Raw genomic sequence first — 21,128 nt, 5'->3', positions numbered from 1 at the left:
CTGCACTCCTTCCAGCACTCCATTCAATTGATGTTAGTGCAGTGGTTCACAAACTATGGGTCGGACCTGATTTTGGGTGGTTCATGAAACTGACAAGCAGTTGGCTAAAAAAGAAAATGTATTGAGCCCTATGGAAAGCTAAACTGAGCCACACATGCACATTTACTCATAAGTAGGTGAGTGTGCCTTGGCTCATATAGAAGGGCAAAGGGGAACACAACGTCACCAGAATGGTCCCAATCTGATAAACATGGAGCTCAACAAATGCTCCTGAAGGTGGTCCCCCGTGCCATCGTAAAAAGAATAAAAACAGAAGCTTGAGTGGTAGGTAAAGTGAAACTTGCCAGGTGGGTCATGACAGAGTGTCATTTTAAAAAGTGGATCCCTCTGCTGAAACGTTTGGGAATCACTGTGTTAGTGTTTTGAACATCATGTTTGCACAGGGGTCTAAGCACAACAGAACTTGAATGGCAGTTCTAACCATGTAATCTAGATCCTCCAGTTTATGACATATGAATAAAAATTGTATTTGGTGGAGCATACAGATCTATGCAAACAGACCCTTGTGTAAACATGATAACCAATATGCAGACATCAGGGCTGAAACAAGCCAGCATGATCCCATTTCCCCACAGTGCACCAGATTTGATGTATGCATAAGACGTTGATATCAGCACCTCTAAGTAAAGCTAAAGAACTCAGAGCATCTCAGATGGTCTGGTGTCCAATTCTATTTTTCCCCTCCACTAATGCAGTGCAGCAATGGGCGCAATCCTAACCCCTTATGTCAGTGCTTTCCAGCACTGATATAAGGGCAATGCAGCTCTGAGGTCAGGGAACAAACATTCCCTTACTCTGAGGAGGCCTCCATGAGTGACACCCAACTGCAGGATGCAGCACATGCCCCACTGGAACCGCTATGCCAGTGCTGTAAAGCACTGACATAAGGGGTTAGGATTGCGCCCAATGTCAACTGAACCAACCCTGAATGGTTTAATAACTGCATCTTCCAATGTCTTGATTTTTTTTTGTTGCTTTCTCCAAAACTCTCCTCATATTCAATAAGCAGCAAAACTGAACCTAGTAATTTAAATGCTTATACACTAGTTCAGTGATGACAGAAAATCATCCACTCTGCTCCATGCATGGAAACCTTAAAAAAAAAGCTAGGTAGGCCAAATTTGTAACAATTTTGTTACTAGGTTGTGCTTCATAGAAAACATGCTCAGGGTGCTTTTTTAAATTATTCTCTTCCATTCTGGCTATGTATACACTTTTGATAAGATTTTGGGTTTTTTGTTTTAGTTTGTTTGCTTCTCAGATGGATTACAGCAATTTACTGCTTCATAGAAAACATACTCAGGGTGCTTTTTTAAGTTATTCTCTTCCATTCTGGCTATATATACACTTTTGATAAGATTTTGGGTTTTTTGTTTTAGTTTGTTTGCTTCTCAGATGGATTACAGCAATTTACCTTTTTCAATCCTGAATTTTATTTTCTCATTTCTTCCCATACTTCTAACTATTATTAGTATCATTTTTCCCTTTAGTAAGTGTTCAGTTCTGCTCAGTTATAAAATTAATTATTAAATTTAAACATTTTAAGCATCTTCAAATTCATATGGATCATTGTAATGTTTTATTCAATGACATTCAATGACACAATTTACAAGGAACATATTTATAAGATTCATAACTATTGCCCACTTTTAACCTCTGGTTTATTTCTGAACCATGTCCACCTATCCATTCATTTTCTCTTTACTGAGCTCTAAAACAGTCAGATCGCTGAAACCATGGATATTATAATTGATGCCTTTTCTCAAGGACTCATTCTTTTACCTCAAAACAGTCATCATTTTCATAAAAGCCAGTGACAAAATAGGGCTCATGTGCCAAAAAATTTGAAAATAACATTTCTCACCGCACTACTGAAAAGGTAGCCAAGAACATATTGGCATTTTCCTGTTAAAGTTCATCATGGACTCCTGTTCTTGACCTGACTAACTCATGACAGATGGCACAAGTTAACCTTGACATTATAGCTGTATGAATGGCAAATAAATGATACAAACCAAACTGTTGGGGTTAAACCAAAACATCTGGCAAAACTATGAAACATGTGTGGGTCTTCCTCTGGCTATAGTGACTAGCCTCTCTCATAGAGTGGTATGTCCAAAATAGGAATGAAATCAGTGAATATCTTCTGAATGCTCTAGCAAGGTGCTTTCTTTCTTATGAAATAACCAGAGTTCGTGGATGACTTCATTCCTTCACCTATACCAAATTCAGGAAAAATCACTCTTTTTTTTACTATTATAGCTTGATTGACTAGCACTGCAGAAGAAGCTTCCACAACTACTAGATGCTTGTGATTACTATAGGGCAACATGCCTTTCACAGATCATAATCAATGAGAGTTCAGTTCAATCAAAACAATCTAGTTAGACTTGGGGGGGGAGGGGAAATGGTACCCAAAGCCACAAACCTGGAAAATCACCAATAACTTGAATCAAGAGTCACCTTAAGTCACCTTAAGTCACCTATTCACAAAGCAGAAGTGTATTTATCATACAGATAAGTAATCCAATCCTATCCAACCTTCCAGCATCAATGGAGCCACAATGCAGTCCCAAAGTAAGGGAACAATTGTTTTTTTACCTTGAGAAGACTTCCTCCCCACTGCAGGATGCAGCTCACACCCCATTGGCACAGCTGCATCAGCGCTGGCATGTTGGATAGGATTGGACGCTCAATCAGTTTTACATCAGTTTCATAATGAATTACAGGTCATGCCTCATTATCCACTGGGGTTCTGTTCTGGAACCCCAGTGAACAAAAAAATTCAGTAGATACCAAATCAGTGGAAAAACCCACTTCCAGGTTTCTTGCTCCTCCATGTTTGCCCCAGAATGCACTGGTATAGATGCTGTACTGTATTCAGCCACTAGATGCAGAGAATAATGGAATCTAATGGAATGAAATTATAATTATTTAACAGCATGAAGAAAGGAAATTGGATTTTGATCCTTTTTTCCTTACCACAGGCATTTAAAAGTATCAGTATCAGTGGTGAGTAAAATCAGTGAATACCAGATCAGTGGATACCAAGGTCCAACCTGTATACACAATAGCAACAACTGGCCAGAGCTGGGCTACAAATCAAGCATGGCCTTAAAATTACCTTAATAAACAAAGAACATCCAAAGTAGATAACTTTATTGTATTTATGAGAACTGGCCAAACAACTGAAAATATACAAAGGACAAAAATAGCTTTTACAAGAAGTTTCCGAACTGCTTCATGGTCAGAATCATTGAACTGTTAAGAAGAGAAACACAGTTGGAAACTTTTCAAAATTTACAATTCACCATCTCCCACTGTGTATTCACACACACACACACACACACACACACACACACACACACACTCTTCAGGCCAAACTAAACATTATATACAAAGACATAAACAAAACAAAAAATGGAACTTGCAATTTTTTTAAAAAAGCTACTTCAAGAAGGGATGGTTGGAGCAGAAAAGAAACGGAAAGTAAGGGAATGCTCTTTTGCAATTCATCTCTACATCTGAAATATCTCCATGGGTTGGGGAACACATAGTTGAAATTCCATGTAGGGTAAACATGTTGGAACCCAGTGGAAAGAAACACAGGAGGGAGAGGCAATTTAGACCAGAGAAGTGGCAGACTAGGCAGGGATTAGGCAGCTCCTCTCCCGTGTTTCTATGATCCAAATCACTCCTGAAGTGGTTTTTCTCTCTAAAAATTGAAGTCAAGATTTTGTTACCTTCCTTACTGGTAAGGTAAGGTAATCCTCTTCTCCCCTGGGGGCTGGGGATAAGAATAGGCCCTCAGTTTGGCTGTACTTGTCGTAAGAGGCGACTAAACAGCCACCGGGTAGATGGGACTCGTCAGCCTGGGAAGGCAGCTCATCTGAGAGAAGGAAAACTCTGATCCCAAACCTCCACTGCCTTGTGGCTACATCCAGTTAAGGAAAAGGCTTCAGGAGTCAACCTCGAGGCAAAATCCGGAGCCGGAGTCCCTGAGGCAGTTCATGGCTGAACACAGTCACGTTCTGGCAACTCCTGCGACACCGCTGGAACCAACCGTATTGGCTTCTGCCTTTCCATTGGACCATTTCAGTGACGTGGAGAGGGGGGATTTGCTGCATGGGAAACAGCCTATCTTCCATACCTACTTTACCCAGGCTTCGCGTACTGGAGAGGACACTGTTCCAGAGCCACCATTCAGAGCGCGATACCATAGTCTTCCAAGACTAAAGGATGCCAACAATATTACTGGTAATCCCTAAATATCGAAAAGAACCTACAATTCACTCATCAGATAGAACTGACTCCTTAATCAATACTGATGAAAAGACAAAGATTACAACCCTATATGTACTTTCCTGTAAGCCCTATTGAACCCAGGTGGGACATTTTTGAGTAGACACGCATAGGATTGTGTTTTTTAAAATCCTGCCTGTTCCACTAATGCCCACTGATTACAGGTCCCTGCCTATAATGCCTGCTGGGAAATGGCAGCCTATTCCCTTCTCCAGCATCCAAAACTGACAAGCTGGGGATTCAAATACACTCATCAGTAGGTTAACATGTGAACCAGCCCTCCGTCTGGACATTCACCCCAATAAGACTATACTACAGATAACGATAAGGCGGTACATGATATATCAACCTGCTGACATTTTGATTATTGGAAGAGGTTCTCTGTAATCATAGCTTCCTATAATATAAACTAAGACAAACTGAGAAAGTGGAAGTATTTATTCTTCCATTATGTTCATTTAAAAACCACTTGTCCAAACAAAAGCCCACGAAACCGAAGGCTTGAGAAAACATTGTTTTAAAAATACCAAGAACTTCTAGGGTTTCAAAAACAAGAAAAGGGGAAAAGTTGAAGCTATTTTTGTTTTTACTTTCATGTAATTAGAAGTATAGTCAAGGGGCAGCAGGGGGTGGGAATGGAGCAGGAGTGGCAATGTCACCAGCAAGAGCACTCTTGGGCTGCCTCGGAATTTTTTCTAGCATCTCAGCCAAGAAGTATTTGACTCAGCAGGCGGCAAATTTATTTTCTTCTATTTAAAAGATTTTTTTTACCCTGCCTTTCCTCTGCCAGAGCAGATGCCCAAGGCTGCTTACAATTTCCACCTATACAATATACAAAATAATAGATAAAATCACAAAAAATAAATAAAGCCAATTGGAAATGTCAAAAAAGACATAGTGGAAATGGAAAAGGTGCAAAAGAGAGCGACTAAGATGATTATGGGGCTGGGGCACCTTCCTTATGAGGAAAGGCTACGGCGTTTGGGCCTCTTCAGCCTAGAAAAGAGACGCCTGAGGGGGGACATGATTGAGACATACAAAATTATGCAGGGGATGGACAGAGTGGATAGGGAGATGCTCTTTACACTCTCACATAATACCAGAACCAGGGGACATCCACTAGAATTGAGTGTTGGGCGGGTTAGGACAGACAAAAGAAAATATTTCTTTACTCAGCGTGTGGTCGGTCTGTGGAACTCCTTGCCACAGGATGTGGTGATGACGTCTAGCCTAGACGCCTTAAAAAGGGGATTGGACAAGTTTCTGGAGGAAAAATCCATTATGGGGTACAAGCCATGATGTGTATGCACAACCTCCTGATTTTAGGAATGGGTTATGTCAGAATGCCAGATGCAAGGGAGGGCACCAGGATGAGGTCTCTTGTTATCTGGTGTGCTCCCTGGGGCATTTGGTGGGCCGCTGTGAGATACAGGAAGCTGGACTAGATGGGCCTATGGCCTGATCCAGTGGGGCTGTTCTTATGTTCTTATGGAGGAGGGCAAACTATTTACAACCAAGGTACTGCCACAGAGGCACAGTAGGCAGATAAGCCAACACCCAGACATCAGATGGAACAAAAATGTTTTAAGCCCTCGCCAATGCGCCATGAGGGGGAAGATCTTAATTCTCCCTGTAGGGAGTTCCATAATTGCAGCACCACTACCAAGAAGGCTCGCCCCCATGCTGCCATCCCCCTAACTTGGGAGAAAGGTGGCACTTGTAGGAAAGCCCCCTCAGACAACCTAAGATGGCAGGAAGGAATATGTGGGAGAAAATGGTCCATCAGATAACCTGGCGCTAAACTGTGAAGGGCTTTAGAAGCACCTTGAATTGGGCCTGGTAATGAATGGGCAGCCCGTGCAGCTGCCAAAACAGCGGTCCGATGGAATCAAACCACCTAGCTCCAGGAACCACCAACCACCACATTCTATACTAATTGCAGCTTCCAAACCATCTTCAAGGGCAGCCCCATGGAGAGTGCATTACAGTAATCCAATCTTGAAGTCACTAGGGCATGGACCACCATAGTTAGGTTCAAACGACTCAAGTATGGACGCAGTTGGTGGACCAGTTGGAGCTGGCAAACATATCCTTGGCCACCACTGCCACCTAGCTCTCCAGGGAGAGCTGTGAGTCCAGGAGCATTCCCAAACTGCACACCTGCTCCTACAAGGGGAGTGTAAACCCATTCAGAGCAGGCAGATGGCTCAGTACCTGCATCACGGATTTCCTGACTAGGAAGACTTCTGTCTTCTCTGGATTCAATCTCAACTGACTGATCCTCATCCAGACCCCAACTGCCTCTAGGCAACGCCCCAGGACTTCCACAGCCTTCCTAGAATGGGATGGTAAGGAGAGATAGAGCCGAGTGTCATCTGCATATTGGTGATACCCCACTCCAAATTCCCGGATGATCTCCCCCAGAGGTTTCATGTAGATGTTAGAAAGCATGGGGGACAAAACAGAGCCCTGTGGTACCCCATGCTATAAAGGCCAGGGTGTCAAACAGGAGTCCCCCAGCATCAACATCTGGTACCTATCAGCCAAGAAGGAATGGAACCACCAGAAAGCAGTATGCCCCAATCCCCAGCTGACCAAGAAGGATACCAAGGTCGATGGTTGATAAGTTTGCTTAAGGATACATATTAATGTCTAGGCCAGGGGTGTCAAACTTGTTTCATACTGTGGGCTGAAAAGCATCCACAGCACTTACCGAGGGCCTGAAGTCATGTCATTAAACAGGAAGTGATGCCTTTTGACACGTGATGACAAGAAATAAGCACCTAAGAACTCATTAGATGCAAATGACAGAAAAGAAAATATGCAAATTTGGATCATATTTCCAAGAAATGGGAGAGCCCAATTATGCAGGTTGCCATTTCAGTAGTGCTACTTCTGCCAAGGTGTCACTTCGCAACTCAGCAGCTTACTGCAACTAGGAGAGTCCAATTGTCATTGGGGCCAGAAGAGGAGCTTCCATGGGTAATATCTGGCATGCTGACCTTATGTCTGACACCTCCGCCTAGGGTTAAGCCATCATCTTTCCCAAGAGGGACACTTTCTGGAGTGGAAAGGCGGGGTATAAATTCTGCAAATAAATAAATAAATATAGCTCATGTTACATTAAGTCTAAAGTTCTACACAAATTTACCTAGTTGCAAGTCTTATAGGACATACGAGAAATTCTTTATGAGTATGCATACAGAGGCTAGCACTCTTCATATGCCTCTTATATATAGCTAGGATAATTTTTTATACAATTTTTTTTATTGCTATACTATACAATCTACCTTTGCAATTTAATCTAAAGGATTCAGGATGAAATGAGCCAGATCTTTGAAGTTCCAAAGTAGAAATGAGTGGCAAGAGAAGGTCACACTGATGAATATATTTAATTTTTCTTTTTTCTCTTTGGTATATTCTTAGTAGGGTGGTGCTGTGGGGAGTGTCAGGCCAAGCTCCTGAACATCAAAATTTACCACTGCATGTAACTACAATGGAGGATATAGAAAAATCATGGCTGTTACATAGGTCTTTTTACAGGTATGGCATTACAGATTCTAGTAAAAAAAAGTAAAAATTATTTTCTTCAAAAGTGGCACCTATTTACAGGAAGGAAAACACAGTGGCCCTTGGAATCATCAATGGCAAGGGCACCATGCCATAACCTTGGCACACTGACAACAATAATGAAGAAAGGAGGAGGCAAAACTCTCTCCACTCCCCATATGTCCTACCACCACTGAACGGATCGATAAATAGCAGGGGAAGTGTATTTGTGAAGGGGAAGAGAGGGGAAATTGTTTTCTGGGCTTGGGAATGATTTGGAAGATGATCTGATCTCTTTCCAATTTAGGAAAAAAAAAAAAAAAGATCATTTCCAAGTCAAACTGAGACAAGTAAGAGCAAGCTCTTTTCTTCAGAGCAGTTGCCAAGGTGTTTGCTGAACTTTCCACTCCCTGAGGTCACAAAAGCAGTAGGGCATCCGGAACTGCCAGACCCTGCAGGTGGATCTGGAGAAATAACATATCAATAACCTTATTTATTAAGCACCTAAAACAAACAGAGCTGTAGAAAAACAAAAACAAAATCCCACCTTCAGGATCACAATCCAGAATATTACTCAAAATAATCACAGGTGTACCAACTATAAAGATAGAAAGATATTCAAAATGTCAAGTTGCAAGTGGCCTTCAAGGCCATCTGCTAGACACAGAAAAATCTCTAGAAAATCTGTAGAAGGCGCCTGTCAAACCTCTGCTTAAAAACCTCCAATGAAGGAGAAGTGCTGTTCCAGTGCTGAACTGCTCTTACTGTTAAGAACATCTTCCTGATACCCATTAAGATCTAGTTCAACTCTCTGGGGCAGTAGGGAACAAATCTTTGCCTTCTTCCATGTGACAGCACTTCAGGTATTTGAAGAGTGCTATCATGATCCCCCCCCCAGCCTTTTCTTCTCCAGGCTAAACATACCACATTCTCTCAACATTTCTTGATAGGACTTGTTTGCCAGCAAATTAAATGTGTTTGCTGCAATTAAATACATACTCACTTTTCCTGAATAAGTACGAGTCTCTCAGAAGCTAAGGAACTTTGGTATTACGTGAGATACCAAAATAAAATAGTTTCTAAGAAAGCTTTCTTTTCCTGAAAGGATTATTTTTCTATCTATGCTGGAAAAAAAATCTTTATGGAGAGACCAAGAAAAATCACTTCCTCATCAAGGTGTAAAAAATTGATTTTTCTCAATTGCTGCGTGCATCCATAACACAATAAATCAAGCTGAGTTCAGCAATTCTTTTCTGAACACACTATGCTACAAAATTAGCCCAAAATTTTATGTCATGATCCGTCTCAACACATAGGACATGATCTATGCATAAAGGTTCTCTTACTGTCTCTCCTGCCATCCTTTAGCTGGGCATGCAGCAACTGTTTCAGACACAATGCAACATCCCCTACTTGTTGGGAAAATCTCTCCCCCGCCCCCCAACCACTCCAGACATTATTGATTTACTTTCTCATTCCAAGCCTTCTACTTTTTCTCCCTCCATACTGAGGCTTCAATCTGACTGCCTCGTCTAGGTACAGTGGACCCCCACTTTACAATCAATTCATTTTGTGCCCAAATCATTTTATAATCAACTCTTGGTAGTAAAGAGATGTTCAGTATATGTTATTCACTTTACGATGATCTCAGAATTGCTGCCGACAGGACCTGGTGGATGATAGAGAAGCCAATCAGCAATGTGAACGCAAGTGTTTGGTGGGGGCTCAGCCAACAGAAGCTTTAACATTGTGGCTGTGTGTGTCAAGGGAAGGACAGCCTTGTAATTTGTGTTTTATAATTACAACATCGTGTAAACTGATAGCTATGGCCCCTAAAGAGAGCAGTAGGAACCTTTTAGAGAGGGGAAATAGCTTAGTGCTGTGGTGGAGCTTCAACTACAGATATGCACCCCTTAATGATCTTCGGGGCAGTGACAGGTCACATACGTGACAGTTGCTGCTGATCAGGAGGTCGCAGCCCCCAAGCCTACGAAGCTGAAGGGAGCTCTGCTCCCCTCACCACCAGAGGCTTTTCTGAGCCTCCCCAAGGCAGCGCATGTCTGCATGCTGCCTTTGCGAGGCTCAGAATGCCCCAATCGCACAAGAGAAACGATTTCCCACAGGAAACCAGAAGTCAAATCTCTTATGTGATTCCGGCATTCTGAGCCTCTGGGAGGCTCAGAAAAGCCTCCGGAAGTGAGGGGAGCAGAACTTCCTCTCGCCTTCAGAGGTGCTGCACAGCATCAATCCCTGCTTGAAGACAGGGATACCAGTCCGCATCCCTGTCATTAAGAAGCGCATGACTGTACTGCAATCTTGGAACAAATTACCCCCCACCCCCCTAAAAAAAATACATTATTGGATTCACATGACAATATTTTCTGGTGTCTTCAGAACACAAGACCATTGTAAACAGGGGCCCCCAGTAGTTCAGTTCTATAGTTAGAGCTTGTCAGTCAAAATGACCTTTCACTGAGACATGGAATATGAATGTTAAAAATCTTCTATGACCTCCCTCAATAGACAGAAAGTTTCTGAACACTCAACTCAGCATATCAATTCAGTCAAAAGATACCAGAGACTTCAGTTCCATCTCCATAAAATTCCATAGCACACTGCAGTGCCATGGTGGTGTTAATAAATTATTCTGCCAGAACTCAAAAAATCTCAGGGGCTTGATTAGAGGCAGTTATCCTCTGGATCAGGGGTCTCCAAATCCCAGCCCTGGGGCCAGATGCGTCCCACGGAGTGCCTCTATCCAGCCTGCAGCCAGCCTCTGATTCCCTGAGAGCCTCTGGCCCAGTTGACCAAACACAACCAGAGTTGTGCTTGTGGGGTGGGGGAATGGGGGTCCATTTAAGTGTGTGCTTTATATCTTGGACTGTGCTTGAAGAAATCCTGGACATTTGAGCCCATTCATTCATTCATTCATTCCAGTCATTCATCTCAGTTTCATCTCTAATGTATTTATTTAAATTTTATGTTTAATTTTTTTTCCGGCCCTCGACACCATGCCAGATATTTGATGCGGCCCTTCAAATATTTAAAGACCTTCAAAGTTTAGAGACCCCTGCTCTGGATGATCAGCTTCAGAGATGGGGGTGCACCTAAGACTCATGGTCATATTGCCTTGGCAGAATTGGAGCACCTGCACTCCCATTTCTCCCTGCCCTGGGGCTTCTTCAACTCCTCTACATACCAGTATCAGATCTTGGAAAACTTAGTTAACACTTGCATGAGATGCAACCACAGAGACTTCTCATGCAGGGATTCCTTGAAGTTTGCATTTGTCCAAATGGGGTAACAGGACTTGAACCCTGGGTTTGGGGCTTCCTAGCATTTCACTGTTTTTGCCCCTGCTGTTTTGTGCCATGGCATTCCTGAGGGTCCCGGCCCCCCCACCCCTTGACCCCCACCCCTTTTCCGCCCTCCCACCCATGACCCAGAAGTAACTGCGGTGACATCATCATCACCGCAATTACTTCCGTCCGGCTACCTCTTTCATTCCCCCTTTGGAAAAAAGGGGAAATGAAGGAGGCAGCCGAGCACCCACGGAGCCTTCCGTGCTGCTTGTAAGTGGCACGAAGTTCTCCATGGGAGCGGTTTGGGGCTGTTGGCAGCTCACCTGTCTGGGGCGCTCCTTCCAGCACCCCAGACCACTCCAATGGAGACCTCCGCGCTGCTTAGAAGCGGCGCTGAAGCCTCTGTCAGGGCCCAGGAAGCCGCACTCTCGCTGCCTCCGGAGGCCTCTCCAGAGGCAGCGAGGAGGCAGTGCCCGGGCCAGAGCATTAGCACCGACGCTCTAGGCCACCCTCTCGCTGCCTCTGGAGGCCTCTCCAGAGGCAGTGAAGGGGCAGCCTAGAGCGTTGGTGCTGACACTCTAGGCTGCCCTCTTGCTGCCTCTGGAGGCCTCCGGAGGTAGCAAGAAGGCGAGGCGCCCGGGCCACAGCGTCAGCACGACAGGAGTCGTGCTGACGCTCTAGGGTGCCCCTGCCCTCTCCTCCTATAAAGGAGGAAGTGGGGAGCGGCCCAGTCTGATGCTGAGTCACTGCCAGAGAAGCACCTTCTTCCTGCCTCTACAGGAGCACTCCTGGGCACCTCCGTCGGGAGGAGGCTTTTTTTAAAGGCAGAATAGCCGGTAGAGCTGCCGGCTTCTCTCCCTTTAAAGAAAAAAGGGTTCGGGCAGGCAGGGGGGAAGCTTGAGGAGGCACCCCTGGAGGGTCGGCGCTTGGGGCATTTGCCCGTCTGCCCCCCCCAGGTACACCAACGGTTTGTGCCTAGTGCTGATGCCACAGTAGTACAAGATGGGGTTGCTGTGGCATCCTTGCATCATGCTGTTGTGTTTGTGTAGTATGTTTTGTCAAATTCCCAGTTCAAGCTTCACCTAGAGAACCTACTTCCATTTTAAGCTAATTAGCTCCCCTTCTTTCCCCAACAATGGCCCTATTTCTGCCCTACAGCACTGCTGGACCCCACCACCAGGGTAGCTCACCTGTTCAACCTGCAGTGGTTCTTGTTCCCTTTCCTGCCAGCAGCTTCTGCAGCCACCACAGCAACACCTTCATCCTCAGCAGGTCTTGAGAGTGGCAACCACATACCAGTCTCCAGCAGTCCCCATTCCAGCAATCCTTAGAAGTCTATTCACCCATCTGTCAGTCAGTCCATTGGTCAGTCAGCAGGTCCAGTAGTCCGTCAGCAAGCCCATTAGTTCCTCAGTTTAGTTCTCACGCTTCCTCCAAGCTTTCCTCATTCAACTACCCACAACCCTTTCCTTTCTACAGATGCTGCTTTTAACCCTGAGGGCCCTGCTGCCTTCAGGAGGCTGCAGCTGTGAAGCACACTCACTGCAATCTAAGGCCCTGGTGTTAACCCCATGCCTGCCTACCAGAGTGACACCACACCCTACCTCCTCGAGGGATCTTGCACATTTTCATTACAAGGTATCCTTGGGGTATCTCCCCCGTGTTGCCAGTAGTGCCAGTCGCAGTGTTGCTCATTCCTAGTGCTAGCAGGGTCCCCCAGCAGCAACCACTCATTGGCCCTGTGCCTGTCTCCACCCCCTGCTCAGTTCATCCTGGCACCATGTCTCTGACCACTGGTGCTGATGCTTAATGGATGTGGTGATTGGCTCCTTGGATATCATGAGCATTGGCAGGCCGGGGGGGGGCCAGGGGAGCAAAAGCCCCAAGCGCCATGCCTGTGCGAGAAGCCTTCTGACACAGTCTTAAATAGAACTTCTGGTTTCCCAGAAGTACTGTTTAAGATCATGTGAGAAGCCTCGGAAGGCTTTTCAAGCCATCCCTAATGCAGCATGAGGCTTTGTTGTGCTGGGTATGGGGTGGCGGCCTGCTGCGGGGAGGGGGGCAGCATAGCACATCGAGGGGCAGGTCTGCTACTGCTAACGAGTCATCATGTCAGGATGCCACTCCATCACTGATTGACTATGTTGGGGTTTCCATGGACACTGTCAGTGTTATTAGAAGGGCTGCACCAATGAGACATTCCTGGACAAGCTAAGAACATAGTTGCCACTATGCCATTGTGTCAACGTGCCATTGGTACAGTGTCGGATTAGGACTTGGCTATTACTTTTCTTTCAAAACCAAAAACTGAATGCTCTGCTATTTAGATACCAATAATATCCATGTTAAAGGTCAATTTAAAAAGCGAAGAAAAACAAATCACCAGTGCTGGTTCAATAAGCTACCAGCATATATACTTGAAATGCAAGTTTTATGACTAAGGGCGCAATCCTAACCCCTCATGTCAGTGCTTTCCAGCACTGGCTTAGCAGTGCCAATGGGACATGTGCTGCATCCTGCAGTTGGGTGTCACTCACTGAGGCCTCCTCAAAGTAAGGGAATGTTTGTTCCCTTACCTCAGAGCTGCATTGCCCTTATGTCAGTGCTGGAAAGCACTGACATAAGGGGTTAGGATTGCACCCTAAAGCTCTTGGGTTATCCAGTTTCATGCCTTCCTTTGAATATTAAGAAATAATTGAAATATCACAGGGAGCTTTCATCTTCTAATTCATTCAATTCCCAGCCTTTTTCACTTGTAGCTGGGCAAGATAACAAAACTTATTACAAAATTTTACACTGTTAACTGGAATCATTTTATAAAATACCCACAAAGATTTGACCATATTCTTCTTTTTTTGAAAAAGAAAAAAAAGGAAAACTGCATTCATGATTAAAATTTGTATTACAGTTTCTAAACTGTAAAAAATACTAACTTGGGAAATCAGGCTGAGGGTCTATGTTGACTATGTTTAGAAACATCAGTGGGTTTTTCTTGATCCCCTCAGGTTGCAAGCCTATTAAAATACAGTTGTTAGGTGACCTTTATATAAGCAAAATGTTCTTTTCAGCATGTAAATTAATTATCTTCTCTTGGCTTGTAACAAGCCAAATGACTATTTTGACTCAATGCCCAATTGTACAAAATGACTCCAGTAAATGAAAATAACATAGAAGCTTTTTGGATGTCAGATATGAGAGCATTTGGTTCACTACCATGAAAAGACTTGTTTTCAATAGTTATCTCCAGTACACTGAGTGAACACAGATCATTTTAGTGATGAGGGGTTTCAGGAGCTGCCCTCCATGATTAAAGAAAGCCAATAACTAGCATAAAGACTAATGCTGCTCAATAAAACATTTGTTTACACAAATGAACAAACAAGCACATTTGATTGTGTCCAATGCCAAAATATTTACTCATGAAAGATTTTAATGAACTAGTGTTTTTAGTGTGTAGTATCTGAATTATTCTTTGGACTAGTCCAGTTTTGCAAGTTGCTGGTAGCTTTTTATGTCAGGAAGCAAGAGAATGGTCCGTTTGATAAGCTTCAGATAATGAAGATACTTCACTGCTACTCAAATTCAGCATGGGTATTTGTGGATATGAAAAGTAAAAGAGGTGGAAGAAGTCACAAAATTATGGTTTATGAACTGAAAAATATAAGCCATAATTCCTTATGTCAAGATTTCAGAAGAAGACACCAAAGACAAGAAGAACAACCATGCGAAAAATATTATTGTTTGTTCTACAAGACCATGAATAATACTATGATCCAAAGGGTCCGATCTCTACAGAACAAGGTACCAGTACTATTATAATGATATAATGAAAAGAAAAATCACAGGTGACAATGCTGAAGTTTAGGTAGTGATTTTCTGTGAAAGGTTTTGTGCTTCCTAATAACTTGTTACTGAGCAATTTCAGCAAATAAAATGATGAACTACCAAAGCTATCCCTTTGACACATATCCTTCATTATTATCTATCTATATTCACTGTCAAACAGTCATACTCATACACACACTTCAGTTGAAGATGCATACCATATATCTTGCCTGAGTTAAATGAAAAAGCCAACCCTGCCTCAGTGGCATGCGATTTCACAAATGTTTTGACTGACTGACAAATCACCATAAAAATGCTGTAATTAGCCAATCAACAACTCTCAGTCAGACCAGGCTCAGCCCAACAGGCAGCCCAGCAAGATAACAGCAAAATTACATTATCTTTGCTATTATGCAGCTCTTCCAAGGCCTTGCTCCAGACAGTTAACATTTTGAAAGGGCACATTTTTAAAAAAGTCAAGTGCCCCTATCTGTTTACAGAGTGCAAATGCTGAGCAGTTCATTGTCTGCACTGAATTCATGGATGTGTATATTAAGAAACAGACACAACAAAGTGCACACACCTCAGTGTTGTCATCTAGCAGTTATGAAGCAGCAAAAAGAGATTTTTTTTTTACTTCTAAGAGGAGTAGGCTTCAGCCTTTTTCCAAGAACATACTGTACGTGTTGTTTTATAGGAGGAGTTAAATCATTTCAGAATCAACAACAAATTGTCAATGAATAGTGAATTCTACTACCAGAAGAAGGCACTAGCCAACAAATAGAATGACTCTGTAAATTTGCTCTGCAAATCTACCTTTGCTCTGCAAATCTACCTTTTCCATAGATATTGTGACAGGTACAGGCACTGAATGACAAATGAAACACAAAGTCTTTTGGGCAAGACATCCGATTAAGCAACCACACAGTGCCCTGTGCATCAACAGTAATAATAAGCATCCCTGATCCTGCTAACATAGAAAGATCAGCAACAGACCATGTACACCTGCAAGGATTCATATACAGGTGGACCCAAACAGCCATCTTTACATCCACTCTGCACAAGTGCCTCCGATATTACAGAATAGAGCTGGAAGATTAATATGTTAGGTAGGCTTATTAAAGCTACTATTATTCATTCAACAGCCACAATGATCTAGCAGAAGCTTGCTGCATGAACAAGCATAGCACTACCCTTGGAGTAGTGTCCTTGGGTTGGTATAAAGGCAATGATGCTGATTAGCAAGATACTGTACTGATAATGACATCTTCATGGAAGAGCAGGCTGAACTTAAGAACAGATTTGCTGTAACAGATTTGCTATAACTGCATTGTGTTTTCACTAGCAAGGCTGAATATTTCGTGCATGCTATAAAGCAGGGGTCTCCAAACTTTTTGGCCAGAGGGCCGCGTCAAATGTCTGGCACAGTTTTGAGGGCTGAAAAAAACATTTAAATATAAAATTTATATAAATAAATTAGAGATGGAACTTAGATGAGTGAATAAATGAATGAATGGGCTCATTCATTCATCCTCTCTGGCCCTGAGAACACCCTCCAGATGCAACCAGAGCATAGTTCCAGTCATGTTTAGTAAAGTGGGCCAGGAGCTTTCAGGGGACAAGAGACTGGCCACGGGCCAGACAGAAGCTCACCGTGGGCTGCATATGGCTCCAGGGCCGGGGTTTGGAGACCCCTGCTATAAAGTATGGGTGTCAAATACATTCAGTATAATGTACTCCAGTGCATGTATTTATATCTGAGCGGGTGATCCTGAATGAAAGTCCAATACTGTGTTGATACAATGTATAGTCTACATCCCATCAAGGCTGTTAACAATGATCACTTCACACCACTATATACATAATTACTACAATCAACTCTGCAGCATGCGAACTCAGCATTTTTGAGTGACAGTGCAAATACCCCAAGTAGACAATGCTTTTTGTGACCTGGCATATGACCATTGCATCAAGTCTCTATGCCTTCTTATTTCCCCCCCCCCCCAACTTACACACTTTGCAAGCCAAGAGATAAGTGCACTGGATTATACTAGTGCAAAACAAAGTTAGTAGGAGAACATCCTCTGAGGAACGTGAAAAGAAAAAGACCAGCACAAAAGTCCCAACAAAATCTCCTGGAGTTCTAGTAACACACTCCACCTACAGCCATCAGCAAGTACAATACTTCCAGTACAACTGCATATGTTTGCATTAGTGCCACACAACCAATACTTGAAAAGCCCTTGAATTGCCTGAGCCAGCCTTCCCATCTGTGCACACTGTACAGCGGTGTGCAAAGGAGTGGCAAGAGGAAACTCAGATTCAAACCTTGCTCAGTCATGCAGCTCCTTTGGGCAAGTCACTGTCTCTTACCCTAAGCTGGTTTACAGGGCTATGGAAGAAGAGGGGGGCACTGATCAGCCTCATCACTATACACCCAACCAGGGAGCAACTATCAGCCTTGAACTCCTTGGAGGAAGGACACAACACAACCACATGACAAAACTACCAATTATTTTCTTTTCCCTTCATCCTACACCTGGCAGGTGTGTTGCCTGCCAGGAGGATGAAGGGGGCGACAGTGACTCCAGGTTTGCAGGTGTGTTTCCAAATGCCACTCTCCCTCACCCATAGATCCGATGGCAAGCTGCCCTGCTGGTGGGCACCCTTGGTCCTAAGAGCAGAGCAGGGCAGTGCCGCCTTCCTTCCTAGGCGTGCGCGTGGTCAAGTGAGTGAGATGCAGAGATGCAGGCAGGCACACACACACCCTTGTCCCTCACAACTTCTCACAAAGTGAGCCCGGGGGGCTCTGTCTCTGAGCCCGATCCGATCCACGCTTTCCTGGGAGGAAGACCTATGGAAGGCAGTGAGACTTACTGCGGAGTAGGCAAGCCTAGGATCGTGCTCTCCCCTTTGCGCGCGGGTGCAAGACCGACCTCGGGGCGCTTCCCTGGCCGTGGGAGTAGTGCCGGTCCCAGGCAAGACCCTGCCACGGCCTGGCGCAGCCACAACTTCTCCCGGCGGCTGGAGCGAGCCAGCGGGCACCTCCTGCGCTCGCCCCCCACTCACCCCTTCCTCGCGTCTCCTCCTCGCACTTTCCTGCCCAGGGAGGCTGGCGTTGGCCCCGGCCGGCGCAGCCACTCAGCCCTCGCTCCGCTCCGGCTCTGCGCCTCCAGCCGCTCGCTGTGCTCCCCGAAGCGCACGCTGCACCACCAAGCCGGGCGGGGGGAGGGAGGGAGGGAGGCGTGGTGCCTCCCCTCCCAGAGAGCTCATGGTCTGGCTACGGCAGTGGTCGCTGCTGCTCGTGCAGAGCTGAGAGGCGGAGGCTGTTCCAGCCAGCCAGCCAGCCAGCCACCAGCAGCGGTGGCCACTGCCGCGAGCCAAGCGCCACCGAGAGCCCAGCCCAAAGCTGCGGGCTGAGACTTTCCGAGCAGGCTGCGGCCGCCGCCGAGTCCGTCCCCAGAGGGCTGCCGGGAGCCTCAGCCCAGGCGAGAAAGAAAGTTGCCCTTCTTTGGAGGCAGCAGCACCGTGGAGGAGCGAGCGCCCTCCGCCAGTGGGCTGGAGAGCAGTTCCGCCCTGCTGCCCGTCGAGGTCCCGAAGGGAAAACACTGCCGGGAGCTTTGCACCAGCACCAACCCTCTGCGCGTCTACTCAGAAGCAAGTGCCACTGAACACAATGGGACTTACGCCTGGGCAAGTGAGCACAGGACTGCAGCCAGCCAGAGAGCCCTCCCCGCCACACATGGCCACACATGACCCACCACACATGACCCGTGACCTGGTCCAATTGCAGGTCCACCCTGGCAGGCGATGGCTGCCCTCTGTGGGCAGGCAGGCAAAGCAGGCAGCAGCTGTCGCAGAAGGCAGGTCTGGTTCGGCCCTGCAGGCGCACAGCCTCACAGGGCAAAATCCTCGCCATGTTTTCGCCACAGTAATTCTGCCCAACCTTGCAAATACGCAACAGGGACCAAAGACGTAGGCCTGTAGGACAGGGAAAAGTGGGTGAAGTGTAATGGGGTCACTCCTAGGGAAGTGGGGATAGGACTGCAGCCTATAGGACTGCAGCCTATAGGAAAGCCCCTCCCTTGCTCCAGGCAGTGGACGGGTGAGTGGGGCAGGGGGAGGGAGCAGGGCTGGAGGGGAGTGGAACACCAGATCCTGAACCCCACCTCAGGCTTCCAGGCCTGACACAAGGTTGTTTGGCACCAGCTAAATAGCTGGTGCAGACTTTAGTCCAGTTGCAGGTCCTCCTCCTTTACCCACGGGAAGGGGACAAATGTTCCCTTCCCCCCCCCCTCCCAAGAGCTGCTGGTGGCTGCCCAGGGGCCACTGGATGCAACAGCAGCTGTTTTGGCCCTGCTGCTGCTGGACAGCTCAGGATTAGGCTGCCCCTCCCATTAAATTCTATAAATTAGAGAATTTCAGTCTTAATTTATGCAACATAGCATAAATGCAACATAGCATAAACATAGCATAAACATAGCTGCCAGGAGGCTTGCGCTGTATTCAGCGCAGGATTGTGGCCAGAAGCAGCTCAGCCAGAGGCAAGGGGAAACTTTTCCCCTTACCCCTGGGTAAGGGCTGCTGGCCACAATATGTCTCCTCAGACTTGCACCACCTCTGGAGATGGCGCAAGTCCGAGGAGAGCAGAGCGGCTTAAAGCCGCCCTGTTCTCCCTGGGAACAGGGGTTGGGATCCAGCATAACTGCCAGATCCCAGCCCCACCACCCACTCCCCGCCCGCCCACCTCCAGGGCTGCCCATCACCCGCACTCCCCCCACCCAGGAACACCTCCCTCCCTCCTCCTCCCTGCCCCCCCCCACGCCTACCTTTTCCGCTTGTGTCAGCGCAGGCAGGCCAACACAATGGGGAAGCTGGCACAGAGGGTTATGTCAGCCTCAACAGGCCAGCGCTTCTTGGAGCGCCAGCCTAGCTTCCTCTCGAGGAGGCACAAACGTGCTTTACGGCACGTTTGCAACCCTCCTAGGCCAGCCCAAGTGACTTGGGCCGGTATAGGGCACAGTTTGGATTTCGCCTGTATCTTGTTAACAAGTACATCTGTGATCTCCCTGTTGTACACCCTGTCCAGCAACTTCCAGGCTGTAAATAACATATATTGTACTAAGGTTTGTTCGCCTGCTTTGAACTCATGTTTCAGCTGCCAGTTGCTCTTGTTGGTCACCCCCCACAGTTTGTGTCATTAGCATATGGCAACACCAAAGTTTCAGCTGGATCTCCTGAAGAGATGCAGGCTTGAAAGCTGGGGGTGGGGGGGGAGTAAATATGATTCTTACAACAGCAACAGAGATATTTCAACTGTAAAGAAAATCAATTCCATTTTATAATTTGAAAGGTGTACAGAACAGCATGATAGAATGAGTAAAACTGCTAAAAGTGACATGTTTACTATGAAGATCTTATTTTCCTGCAATGATATACACAACTCCTGGAACAGAACTAAGCTTTTATTGGGCTATTCAGTGCATGTATTTATGAGTGCAAACCATTAGCTTAGTGGTTTTCAAATTTTCCATCTCCAGAATCCTTTCCCCATTGATATGTCTGCTGAGGAAACCCTAAACATCTGCCATGCATCTTCTGCATGCCGCAGAGCATTCTGAACATAGGCCAAGGTACACACAGTTCATATGGGGCACTGGTCAGAACACTTGGGTTTGACCACTGTCCCTACTCAACTTACAGTACAATCCAGACTGCACATTGGGCTGGTGCAAGTCCCTTGCATCAGCCCAGGAGTGTCGCAGATGTGCCGTAAGGCACATTTGCACCTCCTTGGGAGTTGGCAAAGCCGACGCACAGAGATGCACCAGCCTGCAGAGGCTGGCATAAGCCTCCGTGCCAATGGAGGGACCAAGTCTTGCATTGGCTGAGTTCGGCCAATGCAAGACTCTCGGATGGGCAGGGAGCAGACGGGGAGGAGGCGGGAGGGAGGCATTCTGGGGCAGGGGAAGGGTGGGCGGTGGGCGGCTCTGGAGGTGGGCAGGTGGGGAGTGGAAAGCGGGGCTGGGATCCAGCAATTATGCTGGATCCCAACCCCCGTTCCCAGGGAGCTCAGAGTGACTTCAAGCG

At 45.9% G+C, this 21,128-nt stretch overlaps 1 protein-coding gene across 6 annotated transcripts in view; it reads right to left on the bottom strand.

Moving 5' to 3' along the window:
• CHST15 (carbohydrate sulfotransferase 15) overlaps window positions 1-18,833 on the bottom strand; it is an 87,752-nt gene extending 68,919 nt beyond the window's left edge. For 3 of the 6 annotated variants that reach the window (XM_066620382.1, XM_066620384.1, XM_066620381.1), the window contains exon 1: window positions 18,108-18,361. The gene's annotated coding sequence lies outside the window, so the exon portion shown is untranslated. Of the gene's footprint in view, window positions 1-12,403; window positions 12,421-17,915; window positions 17,936-18,107; window positions 18,362-18,816 lie in introns of those variants that run through there. The other 3 variants (XM_066620386.1, XM_066620385.1, XM_066620387.1) reach the window with 3 other exon arrangements.
• Between the last annotated feature and the right edge of the window lie 2,295 nt (window positions 18,834-21,128).

Source organism: Tiliqua scincoides, chromosome 3, assembly GCF_035046505.1.
Source record: "Tiliqua scincoides isolate rTilSci1 chromosome 3, rTilSci1.hap2, whole genome shotgun sequence".
Classification (NCBI taxonomy): Eukaryota; Metazoa; Chordata; class Lepidosauria; order Squamata; family Scincidae; genus Tiliqua; species Tiliqua scincoides.
Note: the sequence above shows the minus strand (reverse complement) of the source record. Positions and strands in the feature narration are given on the sequence as shown.